This window comes from Bos indicus, chromosome 1 (genome assembly GCF_029378745.1).
Source record: "Bos indicus isolate NIAB-ARS_2022 breed Sahiwal x Tharparkar chromosome 1, NIAB-ARS_B.indTharparkar_mat_pri_1.0, whole genome shotgun sequence".
NCBI lineage: Eukaryota > Metazoa > Chordata > Mammalia > Artiodactyla > Bovidae > Bos > Bos indicus.
Genome location: NC_091760.1, coordinates 141,311,117 through 141,330,691, shown reverse-complemented (window position 1 = coordinate 141,330,691; position 19,575 = coordinate 141,311,117). Strand labels below are relative to the sequence as shown.

General features: G+C 44.3%; 1 protein-coding gene and 1 non-coding gene across 2 annotated transcripts in view; one reads left to right on the top strand and one right to left on the bottom strand.

Moving 5' to 3' along the window:
* Nucleotides 1–19,575, top strand: part of DSCAM (DS cell adhesion molecule) — an 857,668-nt gene that overhangs the window by 40,557 nt on the left and 797,536 nt on the right. The window lies entirely within an intron of this gene.
* Nucleotides 6,478–6,549, bottom strand: TRNAF-GAA (transfer RNA phenylalanine (anticodon GAA)). Its single transcript has one exon. It is a non-coding gene; the product is annotated as a tRNA-Phe (tRNA).

The window sequence follows — 19,575 nt, the reverse complement described above, 5'->3', positions numbered from 1 at the left end:
ATTGCTGGTGAGGTATAGGGTGGTACTTAGGAGTCAAGATTATCAACCTCGGGCTTCCCTGTGGCTCAGCTTACAGCATCTGCCTGCAATACAGGAGACCATCCAGAATGCAAGAGACACAGGTTTGATCCCTGGGTCAGTAGAGTCCCCTGGGGAAGGAAATGGCAGCCCACTCCAGTATTCTCTAGAATCCCATGGACAGAGGGACCTGGTGGGCTACAGTCCATGGGGTCGCAAATAGTCTGACATGACTTAGTGACTGAACAACAGCAAACCCTCCTGGGTGCAGTCCTGGGGGTGTGCGATCCCACTCAGGGACTTGTGATGGGTCCAGTCCCAGCTTCATCAGGACCCATCACAAGTTCCTGAGTGGGATTCTCTATTCTTCCATGTCCCACAAGCAGAAGCACGATAACACTTAGACTAAACTTAAAAGCAGCTTCAGCTGTCTTCTTTGTCCACATGCTCAGCCATGTGGGGTGTAATCTGACAGTTTTAGCAGAGGAGCCAGCAGCCTCTGGCATTGTGGAGTGGGGACGGATGGCTGCCCCTTCTGGAGCGCCACCGTAATCTGGCTCGAAATCAGGAAGCAACGCACATTCACTGCTGCTGTATTTTTTTCCCCAAATACAGACTTGCTGGGTCTTTAGCTAAATGTCATATCTGCTTCTCACACCCACATCATCACACTTTCCTGCATCACCTACATGGGGATGCTGAGGGGAAGCATTTTGTGAAAACTTTTTTTTTTTTAAAGCATTCTTTTGATGTCCAGAAAAATGCCTTTTTTAACTTTCACTGGAGTTCAATTCAACAAATAATTATTGCATGCTCACTGTAGTCAGGAGACTCTACTGTGGATATAACAAAAATGAAAATGCCAGATGGCAAGAAGCACTAGTCTCAATGGGGACGCAGACACGCATCGGTTGACTGTAGTCCAAGGCAAGGTGGGGTCTGTACTGGGTAATCACAAGGCTCGTTTTATTGTCTGTTTATCTACTTTTTAATTGTATTTTAATTTAATTATATTGTTAGCATCTTTTTTGAGGCATAATTTACATAGCACATGACTCTCTTGTTTTAAGTACAATTCATTGATTTTTAGTAAGTTTACAGAGTTGTACAAATACCACCACAGTCCAACTTTAGAAATATTTTAGCAAAACATTTCTCCACCACCCAAAAGTATCTCTCATGTTTATTTGCGTTCACTCCGCATCCCCACCATCAGCCCCTAGGCTTGGGCAACACGCTCTACTCAACTATTTTTTTTTAATTGAAAACATTCTTTATTGAAGTATAGTTGATTTACAATGTTGTGTTAATTTCAGGTGTTGTGTTAGTTTCAAAGTGTTTCACTTATTTATATATATATTACACATATTATATATATATATATATTCTTTTCCATTATAGGTTGTTGTTCAGTTGCTAAATCATATCTGACTCTTTGCCACCCCCATGAACTTCAGCACCCCAGGCTTCCCTGTCCTTCACTATGTCCTGGAGTTTGCTCAAACTCATGTCCACTCAGTTGGTGATGCCATCCGACCGTCTCATCCTCTGTCACCTCTTTCATTACAGGATATTACAGGATATTGAATACAGTTCCCTGTGCTATACAGTAGGCCCTTGTTGTTCATCTGTTTTATATATCATCGTGTGTATCTGTTAATCCCTCTCCTCCTTCCCTTTGGTAACCATAAGTTTGTTTTCTATGTTTGTGAATTCTACTCTCCTGCTTTTATAGAGGTCTTTTCTGTGTATTTCACACAATTTATGGTCTACTGACTGGTTTCTCTCACAAACAGTAGTGTTTTTAAAGTTCCTCCATGTTGTAGCACACATCAATCCTTTATTCCTTTTTATTGCCAAATATATCCTATCATACGGAGGAACCACACGTTGTTTACTCACTCTCCAGTTGATGGACATTTGGATGGTTTCCACTTTTGGCTATGAATAATACTGCTATGAAAATTTGTGTACAAGTTTTTGTGTGGAGATGTATTTTCATTTTTCTTGGGTCTGTACTGAGGAGCAGACATGCTGTGTCATGTGGTAAACTTATGTGTACCTTTTTAAGAAGCCATCAAACTGTTTCCAAAATAGATGCACCATTTTACATTCCCACCAGCTGTGTTGTAAGGATTTCAATGTCTCCACATCCTTGTCAACACTGATACTGTTTATCTTATCTGTTACAGCCATTCTACCGGGTGTGAAGTGGTATCTCAGGGTGGTTTTAATTTGCATTTCCCTAAAGACATTGCAGCCATGAAATTAAAAGATGCTTAATCCTTGGAAGGAAAGTTATGACCAACCTAGATAGCATATTGACAAGCAGAGACATTACTTTGCCAACAAAGTTCTGTCTAGTCAAGGCTATGGTTTTTCCAGTGGTAATGTATGGATGTGAGAGATGGACTGTGAAGAAAGCTGAGCACCATAGAATTGATGCTTTTGAACTGTGGTGTTGGAGAAGACTCTTGAGAGTCCCTTGGACTGCAAGGAGATCCAACCAGTCCATTCTAAAGGAGATCAGTCCTGGGTGTTCTTTGGAAGGAATGATGCTAAAGCTGAAACTCCAATACTTTGGCCACCTCATGCAAAGAGTTGACTCATTGGAAAAGACTCTGATTCTGGGAGGGATTGGGGGCAGGAGGAAAAGGGGACAACAGAGGATGAGATGGCTGGATGGCATCACTGACTTGATGGACATGAGTTTGGGTGAACTCCAGGAGTTGGTGATGGACAGGGAGGCCTGGCATGCTGCAATTCATGGGGTTGCAAAGAGTCGGACATGACTGAGTGACTGAACTGAACTGAACTGAACTGAAAGACATACTGTTGAATATATTTTCATGTGCTTACTAGCTATTTTTATATATATTGTAGGTAGATGTCCCTTCAAATCTTTTGCTTATTTTTTCCTATTTTTAAAAATCGAGATATAGTTGCTTTACAATATTGTGTTAATTTCTGCTGTACAATGAAGTGAATAGCTATATGTATACATATCTCTCTCCTTCTTGAGTCTCCCTGCCAATTCCTCCATTCCACTCCTCTGGTCTAGGGAGAGGACTGAAACTTTCCAAGGGGTGTGGACAGGAGAACTGTCCCCCAGAGAGTGTGAGGGTGGGAGGATCGAGAACCTGTGATTAGGTTGACAGTAGTTAAGGGTAATCAAAAAACCAAGGACACAACACAACACTGTAAGTCAACTGTATCCCAGTAAAAATGAAAAAAAAAAATGAAAATAAAACAAAACAAAACAAATAAAATTGGAAAAAGCAAAAAGATCAAGGACAAGAACCAGTTCCCTAGTAGCCGTCAAAAGGCTCAGGAGGCTGACCTGGAAGGAGGCAGGTATGAGAACCTGTGTTTGGACTACAGGCTTGTAGGACATAGACTTTTTAATATATAAAGGAATTTGGACACCATAGTGTTATGTGGTCAACAGAGTTCAATAATAATAAACCACTAATCAAATATTTATAATGCTTTTCATTATATATTACTTTGGGTCTGCTATGCAAGACTAATTTCTTATGAAGATGAAACTAATTGGAATCTAGCCCTCAAATCTACTTATACATATCCTAGCACTCATAAATTTTTTGGACTTCATGACTGTCAAAATGAAGGATGAGTTTTGATTACCTCTGGAATTTGGAAACGAATGATGTCACTTTTTACCCAAGGTCATCTGAAGCTATTTGCGTAGCAATTCTACATGTGTAATATGCAAGCTAGAATGCAACTTTCAATATCAATCAGGTTATCCACTAGGTAAACTTGGAGAAATGAGTATGTTGTTGTTTAGTCACTAAGTTGTGTCCAACTCTTTGCTACCCATGGACTGAAGCACACCAGGCTTCCCTGTCCTTCACCATCTCCCAGGGTTTGCTCAAACTCTTGTCCATTGAGTTGGTGGTGCCATCCAACCATCTCATCCTTTGTTACCCTCTTCTCCTCCTGGCCTCAATCTTTCGCAGTATCCAGCATCAGGGTCTTTTCCAACGAGTCAGCTGTTCATATCAGGTGGCCAAAGTATTGGAGCTTTAGCTATATCATCAGTCCTTTCAATGAATATTCAGGATTGATTTTCCTTGGGATTGACTGGGTTTGATCTCAAACTTGGAGAAATGAGTGCGTGTTGGTCAACGTGTACTGATTGAGCATCTGCTGGGTGCCAGGCACTGGAGGAATTGGGTGCCACCGACATGGTCCCTGTCTTTGTGGAGCTAATTAAAGGGATACATCAGTAATGGAGTGCTGTGGAGTGTGTCATTGGCAGAGGAGATTGCATACTGGGAGTGCACAGTGGAGCATTTAGTCAAGCCTGTGGGTCAGGTGGAGCACAAGGACCAGCCTCAGCTGTGGCGAGGCTGAATATTTGGAGAAAAGATCAGAGGGCAGGAGTACTGAGGACAAGGATACACCAGGCAGAATCCCTACAGGAAGTAGATGGTGCTCATGGATGAGAAAATGCCTGGAGTGTTTAATAAGGGCACAGTTTTTGAAGGTGTGGGCTGGATGTCAAGAGACCACAAAGGCTGGGTAGAGTCCTGTGATGGTTGCCTTGTCACTGTCCATAAGCCTGGTGAGCTCAGGCAAGGATGTAGTGGGTCCCAGCACCCGGAAGGAGAGGCCTACTTCCCAGGAGGAGTGATCTTTGGTTGGCAAATGCAGCAAGCTGAGGAAACTCATCAGGAAATGAGCTGGGGGTTAGTGACTGCCTTGACTCTCCTTCCTTCCTCTGATCTTCTGTGGGGGCTCCCACTGCCCTGAGCCTGCAGAAGTCAGGGGGTGTGGGCAGCTTGGCGATGCCCTCAGGACTGGTCAGCCTCACGGGCCAGGAAACAGGGTGAACAGGGGAGGTGGACGAACAAACAGAAGGGATCATCCCAGAGAAAGAAGAATGACACAGACAGGACTGGAGAAGTAGATGGGGCCTGTTAGAAAGAGATGGTTGGCTCGAATTAAGGTTACATTTTGTTCAAAAGCCTTTGGGCAGTTATTAAAGTATTTAAGCAAAGGAGTCATGTGATCATGTCATTTTCGGAAGATAAGGAGGTATCAGAGTAGAAGATGGATTTGAGGGGAGTGAGATGGGGTTCTCGAAAGCCATTAGGAGGTCATTACCACTCCCAGGAGAAAGGATGGGAGCTTGGACTGCTGAGCAGTGCAGCTGGGGAAAGGAAGCCAAGTCGAGGTGTGTTTGAGGGAGTCTAGTGTGGAAGGCTGGGTGGATGTGCTTTTCCCTGATGCAGGGGCCACTGGAGTTGGAGTAGTTCAGGGGTGAGCGAGGAGAAAGCATAGGCTCAGGTGTGGCCCTGGTCAGTTTGAGATGCTGTGAATGCATCTGAGTGGAGTATCAAACAGCAGATGGAAGAGTAGATGTGGAGCTCAGAGGACAGGCTTGGGTCAAGCTGGTGGGGAGCTGGTTGGTATACCTGATATACTGTCATCTGGGCCAGGGCGTGGCCAGCACCTCTAAGAGCAAGTGTACAGTAAGATGAGAGAAGAGCCTGAGTGAGAATCCCGGAGAACACCAACATTTTGGGATCCAGCCCAGAAATATGACTCAGAAAAGGAAAATGAGAAGCAATGGCCATCAATGGCAAAATGTTAAGAGGATGAGGGCAGGAAGTACCCTAGGGTGGGGGGTGGAGCGACTGGGGAAGAAGAGACCAGCCTGGACGCTGGCGTCTCCTCAGTGCAGGTTTACTGGGAATGGGGAGAAATGGGTCAGTAATGGGAGGTGATGGGATCCAGGGGGAACCCTGCTCAGTGAGGGGCCAGAGCATATGGAAATGGTGAGAATCGGTGACCACTGAGTAGGCAGGGACCCAGGAGGGATCAGGTAGCAGGAGAAAGGCTGGAGTGGAAGAAGCCTCACTCCTCTCAGAACCTCGTCCCCAGGCTTTCTCACCTTTGGGAAGAATAGCCTCTGTGCTTCCATTTAAAGGAGGTTGGCAGACTTTGGGTTTTTCTGACTCTGAACCAGACTCAGCATCAGCAAGGCCACCTCCACACTCTGATCTTCACACCCCGTCTTGCTGTGGACAGAGCCAGAGGAGGGCCTCATGTAATGTCACTGTCTCCATCCCAACCCAAGTGAGGGAAGGAGGGACCTGATCCTGGAGTGTTTGGAGACTTGGTGATGGTGGTGAGATGGGTAAAGGCATTTTTCACTCTTTTCTCCTCCTTTTTCTAAAGAGGGAGTGCAGATCGGCTCCTGAGAGTGAGGGGCCTGAGGCTTGGGAGGTTAGAAAAGGTGAAAAGACCATGACCTGCACTGGGATGGAGCCTGGGTAGGTAAATGCCTGTGCTTGTGGTGGTGGTTTAGTCACTAAGTTGTGTCTGACTCTTGTGACCCCATGGACTGTAGCCGACCAGGCTTCTCTGTCCATGGCATTTCCCAGGCATGAATATTGGAGTGGGGTGCCATTTTCTTCTCCAGGGAATCTTCCCAACCCAGGGATTGAACCTGGGTCTCCTGCATTTCAGGCAGATTCTTTACCACTGAGCCACAGGGAAGCCTGGACCCCATGTTTACTGTGACACAGATCCTCCCAGCTGTGTGATTTTCTCCAGTGAAACTGAAGGGTCCAGATACGGGCTTCCTTTCTCCCCTTCTTCTCTCCCTTCCTTCCCAATCTCTCCAAGTCAGAGTTCAGTGTTTTTGTCTTATTTTTCGTTTCAGTAAGTAGTTACACTGCTGCTGCTGCTGCTAAGTCGCTTCAGTCGTGTCCGACTCTGTGCGACCCCATAGACAGCAGCCCACCAGGGTCCCCTGTCCCTGGGATTCTCCAGGCAAGAATACTGGAGTGGGTTGCCATTTCCTTCTCCAATGCATGAAAGTGAAAAGTAAAGTGAAGTTGCTCAGTCATGTCCGACTCTTAGCGACCCCATGGACTGCAGCCTACCAGCCTCCTCCGTCCATGGGATTTTCCAGGCAAGAGTACTGGAGTGGGGTGCCATTGCCTTCTCCGAGTGGTTACACTAGTAATTACCAACTCCCCAAACAACTCAGTGGTTTCCTGACCGCAGACACACAGATGTGTCACCTTTCTAGATGATGAGGAGAAGGAGAAGGGGCAGCCTGGAGGCCCGCCGTGGGTCACTTGCAGGTGTGGCAGTGGTAGGGACATCTCCATCTTGGGGGTGATCAGCTTTGTCGCATGACCCTGCTGCATTAAGGAACCTGAAGGCCCCATGTTTGCCTTTACAGATTTTCAGTCACCTCCACTGACGGCTGTGGTCACCCTCTGTTGTTTTCTCGGGCCTGGGGTGGGCGATCGGCACACTCGGCAGTGGGGCGTTCTCTTCCTTTCACTGCCTTCTTGGCAGAGACAGGCCACACGGAGGCAAAGGCATCGTTTGCATTTTTTAAGCAGGAGCCACTGATCACATCTGTATCTGCCAGATGGCGGTTGTGCTGTAATTGTTCTTAAAAACATACGTGTTTTCAGCTGTGCATCCCTTCTTGGAGACTTGGGGAAACAACAGGAAGTTCAAGAATGAGTAGTTCTTTTCCTCTCAGAAGCCCACTTATCTGACTTACTTTCAATTTAGTGCTTCTGAAGAGAATCGTAGCGTGTCAGGACTTTAAAACATCAATAAAAATGTACTGAGTTGCTGCTCTAAGAAGAGGAATTCTGTGGGCTGGGACTTGTTCACGCCCAGAGCCTCTGAATATTTTCTTATGTGGCCAAAGAGATTTTGCAAATATATTTATTTATTTTTTATTCATTTCTAATTGGGGTTGATTGCTTTACAATATTGTAATGGTTTCTGCTATACATCAGCATGAATCAACCATAGGCATACCTATGTCCCCTCCCTCCTGAACCTCCCTCCGACTTCCCACCCCATCCCACACCTGTAGGATATCACGGAGCACCAGGTTCGAGCTCTCTGCATCATACGGCAAATTCCCACTGGTTATGTATTTTACATATGATGATATATTTATTTCCAGGTCACTTTCTCAATTCGTCCCAACCTCTCCTTCCTCCACTATGTCCACTAGTCTGTATCTCTATTCGGTTCAGTTCAGTTCAGTTCAGTTGCTCTACTAAGCTAACTCACTTCACTTGTGTCCGACTCTGTGTAACCCCATAGACGGCAGCCCACCAGGCCCTGCCATCCCTGGGATTCTCCAGGCAAGAACACTGGAGTGGGTTGCCATTTCCTCCTCCAATGCATGAAAGTGAAAGTGAAAGTGAAGTCACTCAGTCGTGTCCTGACTCTTAGCGACCCCATGGACTGCAGCCTACCAGGCTCCTTCATCCATGGGATTTTCGAGGCAAGAGTACCGGAGTGGGTTGCCATTGCCTTCTCCAGTTCAGTTGTTCAGTCATGTCCAACTCTTTGCGACCCCATGAATTGCAGCACACCAGGCCTTCCTGTCCAGCACCAACTCCCAGAGTTCACCCAAACTCATGTCCATCAAGTTGGTGATGTCATCCAGCCATCTCATCCTCTGTCGTCCCCTTTTCCTCCTGCCCCCAATCCCTCCCAGCATCAGAGTCTTTTCCAATGAGTCAACTCTTTGTATGAGGTGGCCAAAGTACTGGAGTTTCAGCTTTAGCATCATTCCTTCCAAAGAACACCCAGGACTGATCTCCTTTAGAATGGACTGGTTGGATCTCCTTGCAGTCCAAGGGACTCTCATGAATCTTCTCCAACACCACAGTTCAACAGCATCAATTCTTCAGCACTCAGCTTTCTTCACAGGCCAACTCTAACATCCATACTGCTACTGTTAAGTCACTTCAGTCGTGTCCGACTCTGTGCGACCCCATAGACAGCAGCCCACCAGGCTCCCCCGTCCCTGGGATTCTCCAGACAAGAACACTGGAGTGGGTTGCCATTTCCTTCTCCAATGCATGAAAGGGAAAAGTGAAAGTGAAGTCACTCAGTCGTGTCCAACTCTTAGCGACCCCATGGACTGCAGTCTACCAGGCTCCTCCGCTCATGGGATTTTCCAGGCAAGAGTACTGGAGTGGGGTGCCATGACCTTCTCCAGAAGAACAGTATAGAGATTCCTTAGAAAACTAGGAATAGAACTGTACTGTGCTAAGTCACTTGAGTCAGGTCTGACTCTTTGCGACCCTATGGACTGTAGCCTGCTGGGCTCCTGTGTCCCTGGAATTCTCCAGGCAAGAATACTGGAGTGGGTTGCCATGCCCTCCTCCAGGGGATTTTTGTAACCTAGGGAATCTAACCTGCATCTCCTGTGGCTCCTGCTGGCAGATTCTTTACTGCTGAGCCACAGAGGAAGCCCAGGAAGAGAACTACCCTTTGCAAATGTATTTAAATGAAGGCTCTGGACATGGAGAAATTCTCCTGGACTGTCTATTAGGTTTGATACATCAAACCTAATAGATTCTTCTGAGAGGGAGTGGGGAGACCAGTGGGGCAGTAGGAGATGTGATGACAAAGCAAAAGATTGGAGTGATGCAAGGAAGGGATCACAAGCCAAGGAATGTTAGCAGCCCCAAAAAGCTGAGAAGTTCAAGGAGATAGATTGCTGCCTGCCCCCCACCCCCACCCGGTGAAGCCTCCTGGGAAACTCAGGTCTGCTGACACCTTGACATTAGTCCTGTGAAAGCAGTCTTAGACTTCTGGTCTCTAGAACTATAAGAGAATACATTTGAGTTGTTTTAAGTCACCAAGTTTGTGTTAGGTCATGACAGTAATAAGACACTGATATTGTAGGGTAGTTTATTTTGAGATTTTTTTCCTTGTGTTTTACTGATCAGTTACCCTGATGGTTGGTTTTCATGTGAGAGGATGGGGGGATGATGTATGCAGTGAACTTGAGTTGATGTGTTAGCTCCCATCTCAACCTATTGACAGTGTAGAATCAGTTAGTGAGGAGGGTTGAGGAGGTACCACCCAATCTAAAACCCAGCAGTCTGGTTCTGTCAAGCAGCTCAGTCCAGAACAGAGCAGGTGTTCTGGCAAGACTGTCACTGATGTGGTAAACACAGACTCTTAATGAAGCACAAGGAACCTCCTACTGGTCCAGCTTTCTCCTTATATTTATGAATCAACATTGTCCTTTGCCTACAAACACAGCTCCTGATAAATGTCAGCCTGGGGTAAAGACACTCTTCTAAGATACTATCTCACTTTACTCTTGAAAGCAATATAACTCAATGGCTTAGGCTATAACTTTATAAGAAGAATATCTTTTGTACTTAGCTAAAATCTTTTCTCTAAACAGTTCCAGTTTTAAACCGTTTAACAATTTTCACGTTTGTTATCATTTTTCAAATTGAAAAACAACATAAAATGAATGTAAATTTTGTTAAATATTTGTGTACAAGTCAAAAAGACGAGAAAACACTTGTAGTTCTACAATGTAGAGATATATACTGTTAATATTTTGGGATATCTCTTTTAAATATTCATCTTATCTGACTTTTTTTTTTTACTGTTTTCTGAACATTTTCCCACATCAATATGTATTCTTCTATAATTTTTTAATGGTTCAGTTCAGTTCCGTCGCTGAGTTGTGTCCGACTCTTTGCGACTCCATGGACTGCAGCACGCCAGGCCTCCCTGTCCATCACCACCTCCCAGAGTATGCTCAAACTCATGTTCATTGAGTCAGTGATGCCATCCAACCATCTTAACCTCTGTCATCCCCTTCTCCTCCCACCTTCAATCTTTCCCAGCATCAGAGTCTTTTCAAATGAGTCAATTCTTCACATCAGGTGGCCAAAGTATTTGAGTTTCAGCTTCAGCATCAGTCCTTCCAATGAATATTCAGAACTGATTTCCTTTAGGATGGACTGGTTGGATCTCCTTGCAGTCCAAGGGACTCTCAAGAGTCTTCTCCAACACCACAGTTCAAAAGCATCAATTCTTTGGTGCTCAGCTTTCTTCACAATCCAACTCTCACATAACATTCTGTTTTATTATATGTAAATATATGTCCACAATTTATTAGCAAATCCCCCTGTTGTTCATTTAGGTTATTTTTGGAATTTTATTGTTGCCTATTCATGTGCTTTGCCCATTTCCTTTTTTTTTTTCCTGTGTTATTTGGAAAATAAGTTTATGATCTTTTTGTTGTTGTTGTGTATTAGGGTTATTACTTTTTTAACAGGATGTAAAATTTTAAAACTCATTTCATTTTAATTTTGTTTATGGGATACCTCTTTGGGATATAAATATTACTAAATTTTATGTACTCTAAAGTATTTGCCTTTCCTTTTTGGGTGCATCTATGGTGATTTCTATTCTCTATTATTTACAAATTGATTTTCTTCAATTCTGATGTTATACTAGATTTTAATCAGCTTCTCCTTTTAGATCAAATACAGCATTTCTTCTTTGTGGTGCAGCCATAATATTTCTAATCCTTAACCAGCCACTCAGTTCATTCCTATGTGAAGAATAGCTTCTTTTCCCCCTTAGCATATTTTTGACCTAAAACTCCTCAATTGGCTAATTTGATTGTTTGACCATATAATCTTATCCTTTAGCAGCTCTAGGCTGATAAATACATAAGGATCAGTATAATGTGAGTTTGTGAATGTGCACATATTCATAAGTGAATTAGATACCTATGAAGAGTCATTTGCCTATAATAAAGGGTCTTTTTTTCCCCTGCATGATAATGAGAGAGAAAATCTCTGGTATATGACTCTCATTTCCCACATTAAAGTGATGTTCTGTACTCTCAAGAACATAAACTGATAAATTAGAAAAAAATCAGATTCTTCCAATTGCACTAAAATTTGAGAAAAAAGAAATGATTTCTTTCTAACAAGGCAGGAAAGAAAAACAAGTTGAACAAGCTGTGGGCTTCCGGAATTTCCCATTCAGCTCTTTCTCTGCTTATGTTCCAAACAATTGCATAAAAGCAATCCTAAACAAATGTTTATAGAGGCTGCACTCTGAAATACTGATAATGAATTCTACATAACAAGCACACTCTTTCCCCCGGCTGTTTGAATTTAAAGTATACATTTTGCAGTAATTTTGATGACTTCATTTTGAAACGGTTCTTAACAGACATTTTGGAAATGTCTCATGTCATGAATTTATTCATAAACCAGCCTGTCAAAAACCTTAGCTTTCACAGGGGACAAACTGTCTCAGATGTGTGGGTAGTTGTTCCACCTGAATTATCCACCATCTTGAAAGGTCATTACTCATTTCCATATCTACTTGGATACTCTTGCTCACCATGACTGGTTTTAGGGCCATGTGGAGAGGAGACCATGATATTGAGTTCTCAGCTATGCAGCACTGGGTATGGGCTATGCTGCTGCTGCTGCTAAGTCATTTCAGCTAAGTCATCACAGTCTGACTCTGTGAGACCCCATAGACGGCAGCCCACCAAGCTCCTCCGTCCCTGGGATTCTCCAGGCAAGAATACTGGAGTGGTTTGTCATTTCCTTCTCCAGTGCATGAAAGTGAAAAGTGAAAGTGAAGTCACTCAGTCATGTCTGACTCTTCGTGATCCCATGGACTGCAGCCTACTAGGCTCCTCCGTCCATGGGATTTTCCAGGCAGGAGTACTGGAGTGGGTTGCCATTGCCTTCTCTGGGGTATGGGCTATATTCCTCTACTAATTATGATGATAGCTTTGTGTTTGGGAAGCTATGGTGTTTACTGTTATGGTAATGATAACTGTCATTCATCAAAAGGGTGATAAACCAATAATGGGATCTTGGAACAGGAGAGAAAAGTGTGATATGTCATTTTTTCACATGCTGACAGCCACTAATGAGGACTGATAGGATCTAATGTTTATTTGTTCAATAAACAAGCCACTGGGCTGTGAACAAGAGGTCAGTATAGCCAGCAGTGAGTGTGAGCTGCTCCATCAAAGGGCATTATTTAGTGTCTAGAGCAAGTCCCAGAAAGTCTTACAATAATGATAGTACAACACATAGGTCCTCCCCCTCTGATTCCTAGAAAAGCAAGTAGATGCTTGTGCATTTCCAGTTCATGGCCCTTGACCTTGTCCTGTCATGAAGCTAGATAGTCATGCAGATGGGTTAAACCAGCACGTCTTATATGTAGTGATTCTGTTAAAATACAGATCCTGGAGTGGTGGGCTGAGATTCTGCACATGTAACCAACTTCCAGAACTTATAGGACCAAACTTGCAGGAAGGAGGGGACAAAGCCCAACAGAAGTAGACTTGGGGTATCTTCTAATAATAGGGCATGTGCTTAAGAGGACAGAAGATTGTGATGGATGAACATGTAGGCCCTGGCTGAGAATCCTGTCTCGGCCACTGCTAAGTTCTGAGTAGTAACCATGAACCCCAAAGTCTTGCATGATGTGTCAGGTTGAATGTTGGCTACAGTTCTGCTCCCCTCAGTTCAGTTCAGTCGCTCAGTCGTGTCTGACTCTTTGCGACCCCATGAATCACAGCATGCCAGGCCTCCCTGTCCATCACCAACTCCGGAGTTCACTCAGACTCACGTCCATCGAGTCAGTGATGCCATCCAGCTATCTCATCCTCTGTCATCCCCTTCTCCTCCTGTCCCCAATCCCTCCCAGCATCAGAGTCTTTTCCAATGAGTCAACTCTTCGCATGAGGTGGCCAAAGTACTGGAGTTTCAGCTTTAACATCATTCCTTCCAAAGAAATCCCAGGGCTGATCTCCTTCAGAATGGCCTGGTAGGATCTCCTTGCAGTCCAAGGGACTCTGCTCCCCTAGGGCCCACCTAAAAGCAGTGTTCCTTGGGGCAGGCCATTTCCCCCCGACCTTTTGGGAACCTTCCAAAACTTCTGCTTGGATTTCCATACTTCATGCCTGCTCACTTGCCATTATTGGCCATAGCATGTCACCTCTCCAAGCCTGATGTCAGTAGACAGGGCAGCTGACTCCTCCCACAAGATGGCAGACAGGGAAGTATCATCCCCTACAGGAGAGGAGCTGAAGTGTTAGGATAAGAACAGTCTCTTAGAAGCCACTCAGCAGCTGTGTACTCTTGTTACCTTCAGAAGGTTGTTTTCATGATTGAATGAGCTGAGGTGGATAGGACATGGCACCTCTCATAAGAGAAGCTCAGTAAATGTTTGTAATCGTACTTGATATTGCTTTTGTTCTTATATCTCACCCTGATCCTCATGGTAAAGTTACTGTATCTTCCAGGCCAAGGAAAGTCCCTATCCTTTCCTGCTGGGACACCTGGAACTTGTGGAGGCCCACTGTGGACCAAGCAATCAGATCACTTGAAGTGTTGTCAATTAGGCACTTGCTTGTATGCATTTCTAGGTTATTGATGCAGTCAGTTACTTCTGAATCATTCTAGGGAGTGGCTGAATCTTCCTGTCCATCATATTGTCTGTGTTTTTGGCTTGAGTTTCAGATTACTTGATTACTCTATCCTCTGTATTTTGTTTTTGACCCACTCTTTGATCATGTATTCTACAGATATTTGTTGAGTATCCAAGTATATAAGACATTGTGTGAGCAGCAAAGATATACTTGGTGTATATCAAGGGGCTTACTGTTGAATAAGGTCTTAGGAGCATCCCTTACACGTAAGCCCTGGTTCGTCACTATCCAATTACCAAGCACTAGTAGATGAAGCTGGAGAAGGCAATGGCAACCCACTCTAGTACTCTTGCCTGGAAAATCCCATGGACAGAGGAGCCTGGTGGGCTGTAGTCCATGGGGTCGCTGAGAGTCAGACACGACTGAGTGACTTCACTTTCACTTCTCACTTTCATGCATTGGAGAAGGAAATGGCAACCCACTCCAATATTCTTGCCTGGAGAATCCCAGGGATGGGGGAGCCTGGTGGGCTACCGTCTATGGGGTCGCACAGAGTCGGACACGACTGAAGTGATTTAGCAGCAGTTAGCAGTGGATAAAGCTTGGAGAAGGCAATGGCAACCCACTCTAGTACTCTTGCCTGGAAAATCCCATGGGTGGAGGAGCCTGGTAGGCTGCAGTCCATGGGGTCGTGAAGAGTCGGACATGACTGAGTGACTTCACCTTCACTTTTCACTTTCATGCATTGGAGAAGGAAATGGCAACCCACTCCAATGTTCTTGCCTGGAGAATCCCAGGGACAGTGGAGCCTGGTGGGCTGCCATCTATGGGGTCCCACAGAGTCAGAAACAACTGAAGCGACTTAGCAGCAGCAGCAGCAGTGGATGAAGCTTCAGAGATAGGACCCAGACTGAATAAATGGGAATCTGGGAAGCTTGAGCATATCCATTGAGTCAAAGGGTAACTTTATAGGTTGTGAGCAGAGCAGGTGCATTACTTGGGCATTAGGGGAAAAGAGTGGGTAGTATGTACATGTATTGGCTGTAGGGTTGTCCAGTGGCTGGGAACTTGGTGGAGGAAGAGATTATCACGGTGTTATATGGAGCAGTGGTGGAATGAACAAGGCTGGGACAGTATGTGTATTCGGGAGCAGAGAGTAACCAGTGACCTTAGAATGCTGAAGGTGATCATGATGCCATAATCAGAAAGAGGAAACATGAGCAGGCAGATGGTTAGGTGGGAGGAAATGGTGCATTCAGTTTGGTCCTGAGTTTGTGCTGCAAGAGAGATATCCAGATAGAGATGTTGAAAAAAAGTTTTAGACAATATTTAGACCAGTTAACCGGATCAACTCGGAGAAGGCAATGGCACCCCACTCCAGTGTTCTTGCCTGGAGAATCCCAGGGACGGTGGAGCCTGGTGGGCTGCCGTCTATGACTGAAGCAACTTAGCAGCAGCAGCAGCAGCAAACAGATCAACTAGTTGCACGTTCAGTCACTTCAGTCACGTCCTACTCTGTGTGACCCTGTGGACTGTAGCCCACCAGGCTCCTTTGTCCATGATATCTCTCAGGCAAGAAGAGTAGAGTGGGTTACCATTTACTTTTCCAGGGGATCTTCCCGACCCAGGGATTGAACCCGTGCCTCTTAGGTCTCTGCATTGGCAGGCGTTGCTTTACCACTAGTGGCACCTGCCAGTGATGTCAACTAGTTGAGGATCTACTATGTAACACATGTTAAAGGCATATTAATCTTAGCAGTCTCAACTCAAGGAAGAATACAGACCAAAGCGTACACAGTTCTTAAATGATGAAGAATGAGATCTTTGTGAATACAGTCATTCATCTTACCAGGTGGGTATTTTTTTTTAATTTGACTAAAAATAGGCATGATCTATTTATGAATCTCTTTTTGGAGCAGTGTGTTATAAAACAAAGTTAATGTGTTAAATTTAACTGTGATTTAAATTGATGTTGCCTCAGTCCCCTGGGACCAATGAAACACAAGAAAGGCAGAAAAAAAAAGCCATTTCTGTTGTTGCCTAATGATAGGAAAGATTTGAAAATCAAACACAGTGAGTTAGCCTCACTGTGCAGCAAGGAACAAAACCGAATTAATTATAAATAAGATGAATAAATAATTTAAACATATCACTTATTGCCTCTTTATTGCTCAACACTTGAAAAATTATTTCAATTAGAAACTTAAACTCAGTTTGATAGACGATGAAGAGTATGCAGCCCAAGATAAATGTAAATCCCTCTGTGATATAAAAATTTGATTTTGCAGTATGAGGTCTATTAAAAAGAAATTAATAATCTCCAGAAGAAAGAGGTAGTGCCAAGAAAGGTTGGCCTTTTCCCACACAATATTGCTTATTTTAAGAGGAGAAAATCAGTAAGATTATTACAGAGATTTTCTTTTTAAATCAAAACCATAAAACTAACTACCAACTCCTGAACAAACCAAAACAAAAAAAAAAAAACAAAAAAACAAAAAACACTTGATACACATTTGTATCTTTGGATTTCATATTAAAATCATAGAATGTGTATGCTACTTTTATTTCACATGATCTTGATTTTTCTTCCAAGCCCAAAGAAATAATTTGGGTTTTTTTTCTGTGTCTCTGTGTGCTTATTGGCCCCCATAAAGCACCGCAGACTACTCTCCCCTTTGTTATACCTACAAAGTGAGGGATTTGTTTGTCTGGCTGGTGCCATGCTGGATCTTATCCAAGACAAGAGTATCCTAGACAAGCTGCTAATTCCCTGGGCTTTCATATTCTGGTGCCTCAAAGCCCTCCCTCTGTCTGTCATCCCTGATAGATGCAGTTGATTGATGACAGCACTGTATTTATACGTTCGATCTGAAACTTCAGAGTCCTTCCCACTACAGGACTCCAGGCAGTCATGGCTAGTGGACCAGAACAGGCATGTGACATGAAACCTACTTGTCATCTGACTGGGGATCTGAGGAATTAAGAATTTGGTAACATCTATCTGGCATATTGGGGCTTCCCAGGTGGCTCATTGGTAAAGAATCCACCTGCAAATGCAGGAGACAATGGTTTGATCCCTGGGTCAGGAAGATCCCCTGGAGGAGGAAATGGCAACCCACTTCAGTATTCTTGCCTGGGAAATCACATGGACAGAGCACCCTGGTGGGCTACAATCCATGGGGTCACAAAGAGTTGAGCACAACTTAGCTACTAAACAGCAACAACAAATATGGCATATTAGCTGTGTGTCTGATTTCTTATAGATGCAAACATCTATGAACTGAGCTTTTAGTTCAGGTTGTAGAAGTGAGTTCTTTCTACTCTATATGTGGAAATTAAAGGCCAGAAGTAAATGTTGAAGGAAATTGACACACATACCTTACCTTCTGAAACTCCGTGTCCATCTGAAGGAGCTAAAGGTGTGCAGCTCTCCCTCTGCCCCTCATCCCAAAGCAAACAGAATTCTCATCACCCAACGGGAAGCAAAGGCAGAACAAGGGAACACTAGCTGGGCCACTGATGCTTGCCCAGGCAGTTTTCAATTAATGTTGAAAGTTTAGTAGAGATTGAAAACAGTTGTGTTTTGTTTGGCCAGTGGGGGATTTCTGTCTTTAATTTGCCCATTTGTGGGTCCTCTACTCCAGACATCACAGGCTCCACCACTGCCCTGTCTTGATCCTGGAAATGTCTGAAGACAACTGACTTTGTGACACTTACTCCTTCATCCTTCCCACTTTGGACTGAAATGTGCCCTCCCAAAATTTGTAAGTTGAAGCCCTAAGCCCACAATGTGACTATATTCAAGAAAAGGGCTTAAGGTAGGTGGGCTGTACTGTGCCATGCTAAGCCACTCATTCATGTCTGACTCTTTGCAACCCCGTGGACTGTAGCCCACCAGGCTCCTCTGTCCATGGGATTCTCCAGGCAAGAATACTGGGCTGGGTTAGGGAGGTTGTTAAGGTTAAATGAAGTCTTAAGGGTGGGGTCCTAAACCTAAAGAACTAGAGTCCTTATAAGAAGAGGGAGAGACACCAGGAATGCTCATGCTCAGTGTAGAGGCCCTGTGAGGATGGTGAGAAGGTGGCCACCCATGAACCATGGGGAGAGGTCTCAAGAGAAACAAGACCTGATGGCACTTTGATCTGGAACTTCCTGCCTCCAGAACTGTGAGAAGTAAATGTCTGTGTTCAAGCCTCCCTTGACTGCTTAGTCCCTCAGTCGTGTCTGACTCTTTGTGACCTCATGGACTGTAGCCCGCCAAGCTCCTCTGCCCATCGAATTTTCCAGGCAAGAATACTGGATTGGGTTGCCATTTTCTTCTCCAGGGGGTCTTCCCGGCCCAGGGATCAAACCCATGTCTCTTACATAAGCCACTCAGTCTGTGGTGTTTATTCAGAAACCTCCCCTACTCCTAAAAACATGGATGAAACAGCAGAAATCTCTGATCAGAGCTGTGGGGTGGAGTGGGGGGAGACCCACACCAGGGTGCTCTGCTTCTGAGGGACTCCTTAGACTTCTCATTTCTCTTCTTCTCTGAGAGTCCAACGAACCAGCTTGATACCTGAGCAGGCAGAGTCATACCTGTAAGTCTGAAAGACCTGGGGCTTCTTGCAAGACATCTGATTTTATTTTTTTGAAAGGGTGACAGCAGTTTTTACTTTGAACATTTGGCAAGGGAAAAGGAAAAGATAAAGCATTAAATGTAATTGCTGCCCACTTCCCCTTGCCTCCCCTGCTGAGGAGTCTCCTATGTTGGACAGGAATTTACTGACTTGAGGCTTCCTGGGGAGGCATAGGCTAAAATGAACCCAAAGTTAGGGAACCCAGAAAAGAAAGCTAAGAGCTGCTTAGAGCTCTGATAGAGGAGAGCTGCTGATAGAGGAGATGGATCCTTCTCAAAAAGGAGGTAGTAGAACCCAGGTGGCTACTGGAGATGGAGTGTCTAGAGGACTTGGAATATGATGGAAGAGTGTTTGTCTGGTCAGCAGCTCTGCGTGTGTGTGTTGGGGGTTGTAATGGAGAATGAGGACTCTACATTTTTGGACTTCATAAAACAAGCCTAATTGTCTTCTGGCATACTCCTAGAGACATCCACAAAGCCTCAATCTTACACTTCCATGCTGTTTTTTAAAAAATGTACTGTGCTCTGCCTAATATCATGGATGAGACCATATTAGAGGCTTTGCACAATACACATGTGTTTGTATATATTTGTATTAATGTATATACATAACACACATACAAACATATGTGGATATATATATATATATATATATATATGTATATATATATATATATATGTA